This window comes from Ipomoea triloba, chromosome 2 (genome assembly GCF_003576645.1).
Source record: "Ipomoea triloba cultivar NCNSP0323 chromosome 2, ASM357664v1".
NCBI classification, from domain to species: Eukaryota; Viridiplantae; Streptophyta; class Magnoliopsida; order Solanales; family Convolvulaceae; genus Ipomoea; species Ipomoea triloba.
In genome coordinates, this window is record NC_044917.1 from 19,140,672 (window position 1) to 19,156,843 (window position 16,172).

Genomic DNA, 16,172 nt, shown 5'->3' on the forward strand with positions numbered 1-16,172 from the left:
TATATATATATATATATATATATATATATATATATATATATATATATATATATATAGATTTTTATTCAAATGTGGCCACGCCCTTACGTGCGGCCGTGCGGTTTACACCACTGAATGTTAAGAAATGCACCACTAAATGTTACATGCATTTCGTAACATTCAGTGGTGCATTTCTTAACATTGAGTGGTGTAAACCGCACGGCCGCACGTAAGGGCGTGGCCACACCTGAACACCACTCAATGTTATTGAGTGGTGCATTTCGTAACATTCAGTGGTGCATTTCTTAACATTGAGTGGTGTAAACCGCACGGCCGCACGTAAGGGCGTGGCCACAGCTGAACATGACCCTATATATATATATATATATATATATATATATATATAAAGCAAATGGACATCGGTTCAGGCAGCACATTTCCCCCATTTCATGATCTCGCGTCTCTCTCTCTAGTACACTCCAAAGGAATCTTCTGCTGTCGTTCTTGGTCTCTAATGGCGGAAGGCTATCACGAGCACCCCATATTTGTACCAAGATAAGTATTCCTAACTCTATCGCTCTAATTTTGAACTGAAATCATCTAAATTTCTTCTCTACTGGCTATCAGATTTGGAACATTCCGATAATTTAGGCCGTCGTTCTTTGGTTCTAGCTACTGATTACAAATTAAACTAAATTTTTGAGAAATTTTGGTATTCATTCTCAGCTTTTACAGATCTGTGTAGTAACGCCCTTTTGAAATCGTTGAAGTTCTATCTAGGGTTATTTGAAGTTGTAATCGGTTGCATGTACAGTAAATAAACCTGCTCGAGGGTATACTATGATTGTGTACTACTTTAATTGGTTAACCTATTTTTATCTAAAATTTGAACTATGTCTTTCTTATGTTGTGTTCTAACAGATGAAGCTACCAGCTAAAGCTACTCGCTAAAAAGTACAAAGAAAAATGAGTTCATAATACTGTAGTTTAGGGTTATAAACAGAAATTTGAAAAGTAGATAGTACATAGCATGAGTAGAGGCTAAATACCTTTGTTGTTGGTTGTTCCTATACGTTTATTGCCTATAACACATGACTCTATTAATTTCTTCATGTAATTATCTACTGGAATCTACCAAAGTACTTGTTTTGGTTTCTTCTCTCTGTAAAATGGTTATACCTAGTGTAGAAGAAGTTGATGAAGTGTGTTTTAAAGCATGTGTTTCAATAAAATGATTACTGATAAGCCTCCGAGATACCTTTAAATCAAGTACATTTTAGGGTGTTTTGTCACGTTTATAGCATCCTTACATGATGAATTATGATCATAAATGCTTTAAATTCACTAACCAACACACAAAAGCTACTTTTAGCCTAAAGGAGGTGAAACAGGAGCCCCGAGAGCAAATATGAGCAAAAGTTGAACTTAAAGAGCGAACCAGGCAAGATCGGAGCCCCGGAGGACCCGAGAGGATGGCCACACGCGTGTGAGCATGCGTGGAAATAATCCAGTAGCCTCCCACGCACACTCACATGCGTGTGAGTTAGCGTGGAGACTGCACTGCGCGGAAATGTTGCTAGGGTTGCTTTTCGGAGACTATTTAAACCCCTTTGATAGATTTTCAGAGAAGGTTCCCAGAAATTTAGTTTTCCCTTTCCATAGTTTTTCCTTTGGAGAACTTTCTCCATTTTCTTAGATTTTCATTTCTTAGTTTAGATAAATCTCCATTGTAGCAAGACAACAAGCTTGGATTTAAAGATTACTTCACTCTAGGTGATCTCTATTACATTTCTAATATATTTTGTTATCTTGTTCTTGGATTAAATTAGCTTTTGTCTTGAATTTCATATCATGAGTGGCTAGTTTAATCTAGGGATTTGGATTGTGTGATTGCATGTTGCTAGTGTGATGATCTTATCTCTATTTTGGATCTAAATGCTTAGATTGTTGGATTATCTATTCTTGTCTATTTTTTGTTGTTTTGATAAGATCTTGTTTGGATTTGGCCAATCTAGATGGGAGATTGAGCTCTTGACTCTTTCATGTCTTTGATTAGAGTTAGGATTTGAAGCTTTGACACAATCATAGTTCCTATGTCCTTCTTAAGAATAGTAGGATAGTGTGTAGTGTTTGATAAAATTCCTCTTAGAGCTTTGGATGCTTGAAGGCATTCCTAAGTCAAAGAAGCCTTAGTACACAAAGGTGGAAAAGGACTAAGACAACACACTCTTGAATAGCCAACATCCTTGCATTATCTATCCATCACCTTAGACACACCAAGATGCAACATACATGAACACTATCCAATCCCTACCCCTTTTACATATTCTCAAACTCTTTTACTTTATTACTTTCTTGCACTCAAACCAAACCTTATGAACTCCTTTCACTCACGATCCACCATTCACCACACTCGAATCCCTTGCATGACTCAATCAAGTAAACACCTGAACACTTGACACACCTCCACGTCCCTCCTTCGAGATCGACACTCGGGGAGTCACTGACTTTCCGTTTTAACAAAAATATCTTTTGACGAATCACCCTACGTAAAACTGCAATCTTTCAAAAATGGCGCCGTTGCCGGGGAGGGCAATAGGTTGTCATATGTTTTTGCTTACTTTGATTGCATGAATGCTAGATTTGAGCAATGTTAATCCATACTACTTTCTTTTGTTTTATTTTTATTTCATTTGTTTTTGCTACTTACCCAATTTACTACTTCTAGTCAATTGTGGAATCTTTGTTTCATTGATAATCTTACTAGGTGAATGCTCACTACCCTACATTCCTGAAATCAATAGAGCAACTAGAAGGAAAAATACCCAAATGTCACAAATGGCTTCATCAAGCGCAACAAGAAATCCACAAGGAAGAGGAACAACTGTACCAAATCCACCCCCAGTTCTAATTGTTCCACAAGCACCAATTAACCAGGAAGAACCAATTCTTGAAGAACCACAAGCTAACAGAGCAAATAATCAAGAGAACATTCGTGAAGAAGAATACTATGGAATTCCTCAGGAACCGCAAAGATCAATTGCAGATTACATGACCCCTGATTTTAACATGCATAATTCGATCTATGTACCGCTGATGGAAAACGTCAACTTTCACGTGCATCGAACTATTCTCACACTGGTTCAGAACAGTCAATACTCGGGATTACCATATGAAGATCCCAATGCACACATAACAAGGTTCATACGAGCATGTGGGATGTACAGGCAAGAAGGCGTTAGTGAGGAGATAGTTCGACTTAAATTATTCCCATTTTCAGTTATAGGAGAGGCAGCACGATGGTTGGAAAGTCAAGACGACAATCATTTCAGATCGTGGCAGCAGTTGCATCGTGAATTCATGAATGCGTTCTTTCCCATTACAAAAACTATGAGGGTAAGAAGGCTAATACAGGAATTCAAGCAAGGAAGGCTTGAGAGTCTGGGAGAGGCTTGGCGACGATTCAAGGTTCTTAAAAGACAATGCCCGCAAGATCTGATGCACCCATGGACATGATTAGCTCATTCTACGGAGGGCTAACAGACGAAGGAAAGATGTTGCTCGACTCATCCTCCAGCGGTGCCTTTGTCTCCCTAGCTTTGCCAGAAGCTGAAGAATTGATCGAGAGAATATCTAAGAATACATCTTGTTGGTATGACCGACGAGGAGATCACGGGGGCATATATGAAGTTGATAATCGTGTGGCGAGCGAGGCAAAAATAGAGGCAATGAATCACGAAATCAAAAAGCTACAGGTCATGGTAGAAAAAATGGAAGGAAAAGCCAAGCTGTAACACCCTGACTCGGCTATACCGTACATCCGGAGTAGTTACCGCCACACCTAGACTAAACCCATTCAAATCCATATAGAGTTCACTCTAGGTGCACAGGCTGAAGACAAGGAAACTGTTTCATAGCGTCATTACCCATCATAACTTCATATATATATATATATATATATATATATATATATATATTAGCAGCAAAAGGGTAGCTATACTAGCTACAAATATGTACAAGAGTTTTCTTACGGCCCATTAGAACAAAGTTTGGGCTATTCTCTCCTCTAAAACCTCGATGGGGTAGAACCCATAACTCGCCATAACATCCATGAAACACAATGGACTACTGGGATTAGGAGGACAGACAGGTACCACCGAGTGAACAGGAGCAGGAATAGAATCAGGAGCATAAGCCGGAGATGGAGGATCAGGAGCGAAGCCGGGAGTATACGGGTCGTCACCCGCTAGATACTGTACATAATCATCATAGTCTATAATGGGAAACATGAACTCTGATGAACCACCAGAGTTCCCTGGGCTGCAAGAGCCCACGCTAGACTACATCTGATAAGGGACACAATGAAGTGTAGTTAGCACGACAGCTAAGCAAGGAAATCCATTGTCACTTAAAGTAAACAAAGGTTTCGAAAATATAATATTTAGAAAGCTGCAAAGTTTTACCCATGAGTTGAAAATCTACCTGCAACCAGGTTATCAACAGAAGAAAATAAAGTAGAGTATACGGCATGAATCAACTTGCACAACTTTTCATTTCTAAGAATTTTCGTCATTCTTATCTCAAAAGAGAGAGAGTTCAGCAGCACGTTTCAGTGCTCAAAATTTGTCACATTTTATTCTTCAACATAGTTACGGAGTAACTACATTTCTATAGTTAGAATTCACTTAGTTTCCCCCTGGATAAGTGTGAGGCCTTTTTGGAGCATTTTCTTAACTCCCTTCAACAACCTCGGGCCACGGCGTTCAAGCCTCCCGCAGGTCAATCACCTCAACAACCTTGGGCCACGGCATACAAGCCTCCCGCAGGTCAATCATCTCGACAACCTCGGGCCACGGCATTCACGCCTCCCGTAGGTCAATCATCTCAACAACCTCGAGCCACGGCATTCACGCCTTCCGCAGGTCAATCATCTCAACAACCTCGGGCCACGGCATTCACACCTCCCGCAGGTCAATCATCTCAACAACCTCGAGCCACGGAATTCACGCCTCCCGTATGTCAATCATCTCAACAACCGCTGGGCTATGGCAATTAAGCCCTCCCGTGGGTCAATCAAGTCCTTCACAACTTATCCAGAAACTAAGGGTTTCAAAACATTCTTTCTTTCCTGGATTCAATTAGTATTTTCACATAACGTCTCAAAACGATTATTTCTATCAAAATATATTTCCAAAATATTCACATTTGCCAATGGCTTTTCAACATAAATTTCTCAAGTGACAAGGGTTACACTTGTTCCTTAAAAACAAGATGTCTCTTACAAGTTTACGTTCATAACTTCCAAAATAATATTTGTTCTCTCAAAAATTGAACTCAGTTGCCCGTAGGCCTTTCAAACATAATATCATCCAAGAGCAAAAATTACGGAAGAAAATTCAGTCGAAAACAGATCCGTGCAGCGCAGATGCGCGAATACCCGCACCGCCGGACGCACGGCGGACGCGCGCGCTCGGGCCGCGTCCGGCCGTTCGGCCATGATCTCGCCTACTGGACACCGACGGACGCACAGTGGACGTGCGTCCAGGGTCGCGTCTGTGCAATTCTGCCAGTCTCGGGCAGCAAAAACTGTGTGGTAACGACTTGATTTTCCAATATTTTCACAAGTATAAGCCTATATGGACATAAATATAATATATACATGCATATATTAGCTATGAACATGTATACAAAAATTACCAAGATTCAAAGAATAGTCTCTTGAGCCAACTAAGAGATCTTCAACTTAACACATAAATTTCCACATAAAACTCCTAGTCTCATAGTTCACTAGCAATTGTTCATTTCAAGTGACTAAGCCGACTTAAGGGATTCCTTACCTCTCAAGTAGCTTTTAGTACCGTAGAAAATGTTGTGATCCTTTTCTCCAACTTTCCACCGAAGATCCTAAATAATGATCATCATAACAACAACATTTCCAATAACTCTTAGCTTTAAATTAAGTTCTAGGAAAGGATTCTAGCCATTTTAACCGAATAAAATCAAAGTCTTACCTAGTATGGGAGCACTTGTGTAGGAAAATGGCTATGGAGTTCTTGAATCAGAGAGATGAAATTTTCCTTCCCCGTTTTCTCCTCTAATTTTCGGCCACAAGGGAGTAGAAATGGGAAGCTTGGAGATTAAGTTAGCTAGCATGGCTTATCCCATACTCATCCTTAATATTTAATTAATTATTTACCATATGGTAAATAATTGTGACACTTGTCACAACCCCATGGTAAATCTTGTAGAGTAAGACTTCCTTGCCAGTTAGGGGTTAAATCAGATAAAAGTTCAGAGGAATATAATTTAATTCGGAAAAATTTCAATACCAAAATTATCCTAAAAATAATCCCGTCATTAACCACTAAAATCGGACAATTGTCCGGTATCTCGCGAAATACAGCGATACGAAGGTTCGTAATAAATTTCACTCTTACAGTTCGTCTAATTTCCACTGAACTGAGTAGGAAGTTCACGCTTAATCGTAGCATGCTTAATAATCCATTTCCTAGGGAAATTCGAACTGTATATACATCCTTAAAAATTTTACGGTTCGTGACCGGCACGTATGATCGTAGCTTATTAATAACTATTCTCACTTATAAAAATCCTTTTGAAGTATCGAGAGATCATCTCATGAATGTCATAGCCTAAAGAAATATTTTTCGAACCCTAGACTTATCGGAAAACATGAAGCATCTCATTGCTCATTAACGTTCTGTCATAGCCTAAAGAAATATTTTTCGAACCCTAGACTTATCGCAACGCAGGAGCAAGGCCCTACTTCAATGGATTGGGAAGCATCTCAGACTTTCCACAGGCAGCTCCATAATGAGCAAATGACTTATTGGCATGAGCAGCGCACATGGCAGGAAGGCCAGTTCACTTCTATATCTGCGAGGCAAGACGTCCATAGTGAAGAGCTTATTCGCATGCGAAGAGCAATGGAGGAAAATGATAGAAGAATTCAAGAACTTCAGGCTAGATTTGATAGCCAGTTCCACCCTCCCTCCTTCGGCGATCAGTGATGCCTCCCTAGTCCGTTCTCAATCCTGACACTTGATCCATGATTCTGAAGTCCGAATGACATTGTTTACATTGGTTGTTTGTCCCATTAAACATTAGGTTCTCTATGCGCGGGGTTCCGCCTTTATTTCTTTTACTTTACTATGCTTTACTTTATTTTTATCGCTTTATGTTATTTACATTCCAACTGCTTTACTTTTATGCACTTTAAATATCCGAATTTCTATTTGAATAATTTTGCTTATTTTACATTTTATTTTAATTATCTATGTTTATGTTTTATTGATTTTATATTTCTATCAGCTTACAATAATTGAATAGCACTCCGAAAACCCTTTTGTATGTTATGTCTCCATTTCTTATAGAGCATCTATAACGGGAGCAGACCTATGCTGGAAGCTAAAGTGTGGAAAGAGGGATCGTTTGATGCATACCCTATATCCCAGAGCAAATTCCAAAGTGTGGAAAGAGATCTTTTATTTGTCTAATCTTTAGAATCCCTGTTCATTCCTTTACCCTATACCGTATGGAAACATCGAGGACGATGTTTATTTTAAAGTGTGGAAAGGACGCACTTTGTGCTTTGTATGCTTATATGCTTAGATTAAAGGAAGTTGAAGCTCTTGGGAATGATAAGCGGGTGCATTTGCAGTTTGAAAAGAGAGTTATTATTTGTGTTATCTAGAGAGAATTTTGACTAGATGCCCAAAAATTTTTACTCTTGAAATATCTTTGAGGAAGTTACTTTTCGCACCCATGAGAGTGTTTAGAGCCAAAATAAGTTTATACTAGGATGCCACCCGTGCGATGCACGGACTAAAATTTAAAAACATATATTTAATGTTGTATTATTGCAAAGAATTAAAGTTGTTATATATATTTTACAATATAAGGAAGAATGAGGCTAATTAACAAATGTTATTGTTGTTCATTTAGTATTATAATGGCATTATGACCATAATCAATAAAATAACACACATTAATAAAGGTGGATAATGATATTTATATCACAATATATAAACACATTATTGACTACAATTAAGATGATAATATTCCATTATATATTAAACTTACAAATTCTTAAAAATTTCCTTGTATACAACATTTGACGTTGAAGAACAATAATCTCCATTCTCATTAAGAATAACAACTTTAAGACCAATGGGGTTGTTCACTCTCGATAGCACAACAACTTTAAGACCATTAGGAATGTAACAGCTATCTGATATTTGATTTCAGTTTTCCATATCTGTTAACTACTACTTAGTTTGTAAGATCAAATTTTTAGTTCAAATTCATACATGAAATTCTGATTTTGTTATTTGCAAGTGAGTGTACACATGTTTTTTGATAGATAGGGAGAAAGTATATCTCTTCAAACAGTAATNGGGGTTAAATCAGATAAAAGTTCAGAGGAATATAATTTAATTCGGAAAAATTTCAATACCAAAATTATCCTAAAAATAATCCCGTCATTAACCACTAAAATCGGACAATTGTCCGGTATCTCGCGAAATACAGCGATACGAAGGTTCGTAATAAATTTCACTCTTACAGTTCGTCTAATTTCCACTGAACTGAGTAGGAAGTTCACGCTTAATCGTAGCATGCTTAATAATCCATTTCCTAGGGAAATTCGAACTGTATATACATCCTTAAAAATTTTACGGTTCGTGACCGGCACGTATGATCGTAGCTTATTAATAACTATTCTCACTTATAAAAATCCTTTTGAAGTATCGAGAGATCATCTCATGAATGTCATAGCCTAAAGAAATATTTTTCGAACCCTAGACTTATCGGAAAACATGAAGCATCTCATTGCTCATTAACGTTCTGTCATAGCCTAAAGAAATATTTTTCGAACCCTAGACTTATCGCAACGCAGGAGCAAGGCCCTACTTCAATGGATTGGGAAGCATCTCAGACTTTCCACAGGCAGCTCCATAATGAGCAAATGACTTATTGGCATGAGCAGCGCACATGGCAGGAAGGCCAGTTCACTTCTATATCTGCGAGGCAAGACGTCCATAGTGAAGAGCTTATTCGCATGCGAAGAGCAATGGAGGAAAATGATAGAAGAATTCAAGAACTTCAGGCTAGATTTGATAGCCAGTTCCACCCTCCCTCCTTCGGCGATCAGTGATGCCTCCCTAGTCCGTTCTCAATCCTGACACTTGATCCATGATTCTGAAGTCCGAATGACATTGTTTACATTGGTTGTTTGTCCCATTAAACATTAGGTTCTCTATGCGCGGGGTTCCGCCTTTATTTCTTTTACTTTACTATGCTTTACTTTATTTTTATCGCTTTATGTTATTTACATTCCAACTGCTTTACTTTTATGCACTTTAAATATCCGAATTTCTATTTGAATAATTTTGCTTATTTTACATTTTATTTTAATTATCTATGTTTATGTTTTATTGATTTTATATTTCTATCAGCTTACAATAATTGAATAGCACTCCGAAAACCCTTTTGTATGTTATGTCTCCATTTCTTATAGAGCATCTATAACGGGAGCAGACCTATGCTGGAAGCTAAAGTGTGGAAAGAGGGATCGTTTGATGCATACCCTATATCCCAGAGCAAATTCCAAAGTGTGGAAAGAGATCTTTTATTTGTCTAATCTTTAGAATCCCTGTTCATTCCTTTACCCTATACCGTATGGAAACATCGAGGACGATGTTTATTTTAAAGTGTGGAAAGGACGCACTTTGTGCTTTGTATGCTTATATGCTTAGATTAAAGGAAGTTGAAGCTCTTGGGAATGATAAGCGGGTGCATTTGCAGTTTGAAAAGAGAGTTATTATTTGTGTTATCTAGAGAGAATTTTGACTAGATGCCCAAAAATTTTTACTCTTGAAATATCTTTGAGGAAGTTACTTTTCGCACCCATGAGAGTGTTTAGAGCCAAAATAAGTTTATACTAGGATGCCACCCGTGCGATGCACGGACTAAAATTTAAAAACATATATTTAATGTTGTATTATTGCAAAGAATTAAAGTTGTTATATATATTTTACAATATAAGGAAGAATGAGGCTAATTAACAAATGTTATTGTTGTTCATTTAGTATTATAATGGCATTATGACCATAATCAATAAAATAACACACATTAATAAAGGTGGATAATGATATTTATATCACAATATATAAACACATTATTGACTACAATTAAGATGATAATATTCCATTATATATTAAACTTACAAATTCTTAAAAATTTCCTTGTATACAACATTTGACGTTGAAGAACAATAATCTCCATTCTCATTAAGAATAACAACTTTAAGACCAATGGGGTTGTTCACTCTCGATAGCACAACAACTTTAAGACCATTAGGAATGTAACAGCTATCTGATATTTGATTTCAGTTTTCCATATCTGTTAACTACTACTTAGTTTGTAAGATCAAATTTTTAGTTCAAATTCATACATGAAATTCTGATTTTGTTATTTGCAAGTGAGTGTACACATGTTTTTTGATAGATAGGGAGAAAGTATATCTCTTCAAACAGTAATGAATTCAAGTAAATGACATGTATTTTATAGATTTTGCTTGAAATTGAATTTCCTCTCTATTAGGAATGCAAAAGTTTACTGATATTCAATCTCAGATTCTTCATATTGGTTAAGTAGTTAATATTTTGTATGATCAACCTCTTCACTGAACTAAATTCATGAATTAACAAAATCTAACATAGTCCTATTTTTTCCATCTAAATTCTATATTTTTTTAAAAAAAGTTTATAAATTTTTTTCCACATATGCCTCACTTTGAAAGTAAAGTATATGTCCTAGTTTTTGTTAAATACACACTATTAAAGATTCACAAAAATTTGTAATACTGAAATACTACATTAGAACGAATTCATATCTGCCTTGTATTCTAATATATTCTTAACTGATAATTTCATCCCCAATCAAATTACTTATTAATAACTTCATAAGTTGTAATTACACAATTACATTTTCATAGATGATTAAGTTTGAAATCACAACATATACTAACATTGTGAGTAGAGATCATTATTTACAAATTGTTCTTTGACTTGTATTCTTTTTTTCCCAGTTTATAAGTTCATGCCAGGATAATTTAGTTATTAATTAGAACTACACTTATTTATTGATTACTCTTTTTATTTAATGATTTACTAATAGACATTAGTAATTTAATAAGTGTTCCGTTTGAATACATAGCATTTATTAAACTATATTATAATTAGCCACATAGTGATAGTTTCACTCTATAATTAGCCACATAGTGATAGTTTCACTCTTTTTTTAGGAAGAAATAAAACTGGTGCTAGAACTGATTCTAATCCAACAATTGATACCAGATGCATAGCAAGATTAAATAGGTAAATTTAATTTCATATAGCACAAAAGCTTTTGAAAATTAATTACAGTTATCACATTCTCAATTAATACTTAATTTTTTGATTGCAGATAAGGTTCTGAATTGAAGATGTGCATTCTCAAGTATAATCACAGGAAAAGGGTATGTATCCCTAAAACCACCTCATAGTACTGTTTAAATAGAAACATGAATAGATAAAAATTGGAAATAGAAATAGGGAAAGAAAAAGTAGCAAAAGACAATATTCATATATATTGTCCATAAAGTCCCAAAACAGAATACATACTGTGTACATAGAACAAAGTCTAGTTATATTAGAGTAAGATAACAAAGAATTAGAGCTAGCATCATATTTTTTCTAACTTGATCACTGAAGTCTTAATTCTTTTAGGATCTTCTGACTGATTGAACTCATCCATTACTGACCTCTTTAGTGTGCTCCCAACACTTCCAGATAAACCACCTCATCAAACCCAACCATTTCAAAGTCAGCCAAACCAATCCTGTAAATAAGAAAACAATAATTGAATAATAGGCATAGTGAACCTCGTAGCAAGACAAGACCAACGGGAGCAGCTCCTACAACAACTTATTACAATATAAAGTCAAACAACGGCTATAACTCTAACTCTAGCTGTANATGGGGTTGTTCACTCTCGATAGCACAACAACTTTAAGACCATTAGGAATGTAACAGCTATCTGATATTTGATTTCAGTTTTCCATATCTGTTAACTACTACTTAGTTTGTAAGATCAAATTTTTAGTTCAAATTCATACATGAAATTCTGATTTTGTTATTTGCAAGTGAGTGTACACATGTTTTTTGATAGATAGGGAGAAAGTATATCTCTTCAAACAGTAATGAATTCAAGTAAATGACATGTATTTTATAGATTTTGCTTGAAATTGAATTTCCTCTCTATTAGGAATGCAAAAGTTTACTGATATTCAATCTCAGATTCTTCATATTGGTTAAGTAGTTAATATTTTGTATGATCAACCTCTTCACTGAACTAAATTCATGAATTAACAAAATCTAACATAGTCCTATTTTTTCCATCTAAATTCTATATTTTTTTAAAAAAAGTTTATAAATTTTTTTCCACATATGCCTCACTTTGAAAGTAAAGTATATGTCCTAGTTTTTGTTAAATACACACTATTAAAGATTCACAAAAATTTGTAATACTGAAATACTACATTAGAACGAATTCATATCTGCCTTGTATTCTAATATATTCTTAACTGATAATTTCATCCCCAATCAAATTACTTATTAATAACTTCATAAGTTGTAATTACACAATTACATTTTCATAGATGATTAAGTTTGAAATCACAACATATACTAACATTGTGAGTAGAGATCATTATTTACAAATTGTTCTTTGACTTGTATTCTTTTTTTCCCAGTTTATAAGTTCATGCCAGGATAATTTAGTTATTAATTAGAACTACACTTATTTATTGATTACTCTTTTTATTTAATGATTTACTAATAGACATTAGTAATTTAATAAGTGTTCCGTTTGAATACATAGCATTTATTAAACTATATTATAATTAGCCACATAGTGATAGTTTCACTCTATAATTAGCCACATAGTGATAGTTTCACTCTTTTTTTAGGAAGAAATAAAACTGGTGCTAGAACTGATTCTAATCCAACAATTGATACCAGATGCATAGCAAGATTAAATAGGTAAATTTAATTTCATATAGCACAAAAGCTTTTGAAAATTAATTACAGTTATCACATTCTCAATTAATACTTAATTTTTTGATTGCAGATAAGGTTCTGAATTGAAGATGTGCATTCTCAAGTATAATCACAGGAAAAGGGTATGTATCCCTAAAACCACCTCATAGTACTGTTTAAATAGAAACATGAATAGATAAAAATTGGAAATAGAAATAGGGAAAGAAAAAGTAGCAAAAGACAATATTCATATATATTGTCCATAAAGTCCCAAAACAGAATACATACTGTGTACATAGAACAAAGTCTAGTTATATTAGAGTAAGATAACAAAGAATTAGAGCTAGCATCATATTTTTTCTAACTTGATCACTGAAGTCTTAATTCTTTTAGGATCTTCTGACTGATTGAACTCATCCATTACTGACCTCTTTAGTGTGCTCCCAACACTTCCAGATAAACCACCTCATCAAACCCAACCATTTCAAAGTCAGCCAAACCAATCCTGTAAATAAGAAAACAATAATTGAATAATAGGCATAGTGAACCTCGTAGCAAGACAAGACCAACGGGAGCAGCTCCTACAACAACTTATTACAATATAAAGTCAAACAACGGCTATAACTCTAACTCTAGCTGTAACATCGATGAACTATGAGGTTTGAGCTGTTGTGTTTGTTGATTTATCTGAGCTCTTGGATCCCACGGTATGGATTGTTTTCCAACAATCTAAGTGGAACCCTTTCTTTCGTAGAATGAAAAAAAAATTATTAGGTTAGTTTCTCATTTTATTTTGCCAAGTTCTTGTAGCGCATTCACTAATTTACTAACGGAATATCCAATCTGGAGGCTGACTACGGCCTCAGATGATTAGGCGGGGACTTATTCAACTTTAAAAAAAAAAACAATATAAATCTGTAAGTATCTAAACCTCCTGGTTTTGATATGTGATATGCACAATATTTTTTTTGGGTTTTTGCCCAACTGTCAGCACACTAAGTGGTAGGGGATTGGCCAAATGGTTTGCTCCATTCACCTGGGTGGGGATCGAACCCCCAACCTCATGCTTAAGAAACGAGGTGCTGAACCACCACGCCAACCATGTTGGTTATATTCCCACAATATTTTGAAACAACATCTGCATCCTTACACACCCCTAACACCACAAATTCAGAGAGCAGAATATTCATCTGCTCTTTATTTCTTCATTGAAATCCTAAACAATATAGGCTTTCCCACCAATAGATTGCAACTCAGGTGGAACCCAACCATGAGGTCTCTTTAAAAAAAATAGATTAGAAAAAAAAGTACATATAGTTTAGTAAGTAGGACATATCTCACCTCAGCATACTTCTCTCTAAGAGATGAAGTTGAAACACCAACCAAATCATAGCATTCCTTATCCCAAATCAGCAAAGGTGCATCACATGTACTGTCCATCTCACGAACCACTACCCTATACTTCACAGTTCCCTCATGCCAGCTATGGTCACACTTAGAACAGGACATGTGATGCACTTATGCTGATTTGGGATAAGGAATTTAGAATGTAAGAATAGGCATCAACTTGTGCTTGAGTTTTATTGCTATTATGATCACAGGTGTCAATGGTAGGAGTATTGTCTGGTATGCTGTTGAAATTCCCCCATTCACCCCTCCTCTTTCACCAAAACAAAACAAATGAGAAACAAAAATAAATATTTATGTAATTCTAACCCCATAAAAATATATAAAAAAAGGGAGAATTATTACCTTTTGTTTGCTGATTTTTTCTCTCCTTGGCTTTCTTGGCATCAATGTAAATGTTGGATTTCACTGCTGGGCATGTAGTATTAATAGGATATTTCCTACCAAAATTTACCACTAACCTGTTTTATAACTACCACTAACCTGTTCATCATGAAATAAGCCTTCAATATTCTTGAAAGTAAGCCTTCAATACTCTTGATTCATTTTGTTGTTTTCAGGCACGGCAGGTGCGAACTCGAATTGCATTGGGCTCAACCTGAGTTATGAAGCAGAGCTGTGTGTATCAGTGATTTATGTGAATGGTGCAATGTAATTGTATGTATACATATACCCAAAAAAGTAGCATAGATACAACGAAAGTAATCATTAGGTTGTGGCTACTGCCGTGAACCTAAATAGGCCTAAAGAGCAGTAATCCTTTCCCAAGAACGCCATTAAATGTAGATAAGAACTAATACACCGATTAGATTAAATATAACCATAAAAAGATAAGAAATAGAAATAGACTCCTATTCAATCTGAATGATTACAAATGACAAAATAAATACAATAATTAACTTCAACCAATGACAGAAAAGAATTCAAAATATTAGTAATGATTTCAATCTCATCCAAATGGTTTAACTTATCCGAGATGTTTGATAGAACCAAAGCATTGGAAATCGAAATCTCTTTGCCCATATTATAGGTATTAGCATTTAAAGGGCCGAAACTTCATCCTTAAAAAAAGGAAAAAAACAAAAACAAAAACAAAATCTAAATTGCTTGGGCGGGAGAATGGAGCAAATCTATTAGCCAAATCCCCTCTCTTTATTATAATAAGAGATTCTTGCCTGCTTGCATGATGTTCACCTCTTATTTATGTAGGACCTCAGTCAAGGATCTCTCGAAGAGGGAGTGTGCACTTTTTAATTTGAGAAAGATAAAATTAGCGAGGCCTGGAATTGGACTAATTTGGTAGGGCATGGGGCAAAATGTGAGCCTGTTGGTAAGCTTAATGAGAAAAAAATCCCTTGATCATAAATAGAAAAAGGCATGAGGGGTTGACATAGAGAGAAGTCGAAAAGGCAAAAGGCCAATCACCAAGTTTAAAATTGAGGGAAGCCAATTCGTTGGGTTGTGCTCAACTATAGTCTTCGATAAGCAAAAAGCTTTATCTGGAGTCGATTGTTCACATAAAAAGATCCCAAGAATTGAGAAAATAAGAGATAAGGTGAGCTGCTTCGCTAGGATTCGGGTACCCATTGCACTGTCTTCGAAAAAGCATGGAGCTCCATGTGAAGTCGGGTGGCTCGATGACGTTATCCTAGGAAGTGAGAAGAAAAGAGGGACCGCGCTAAGCCAAAA

At 35.6% G+C, this 16,172-nt stretch overlaps 1 long non-coding RNA gene across 2 annotated transcripts; it reads left to right on the forward strand.

The window, feature by feature from the left end:
- The first annotated feature begins 10,357 nt into the window (after window positions 1-10,357).
- On the forward strand, window positions 10,358-15,248 carry LOC116010255. Of its 2 annotated transcripts, none has more exons than XR_004096906.1 (3): window positions 10,358-11,375; window positions 13,168-13,219; window positions 15,044-15,248. It is a non-coding gene; the product is annotated as an uncharacterized LOC116010255 (long non-coding RNA). The 2 variants fall into 2 exon arrangements; XR_004096905.1 differs by lacking the exon at window positions 10,358-11,375 and adding an exon at window positions 12,062-13,079.
- The last annotated feature ends 924 nt before the right edge of the window (window positions 15,249-16,172 follow it).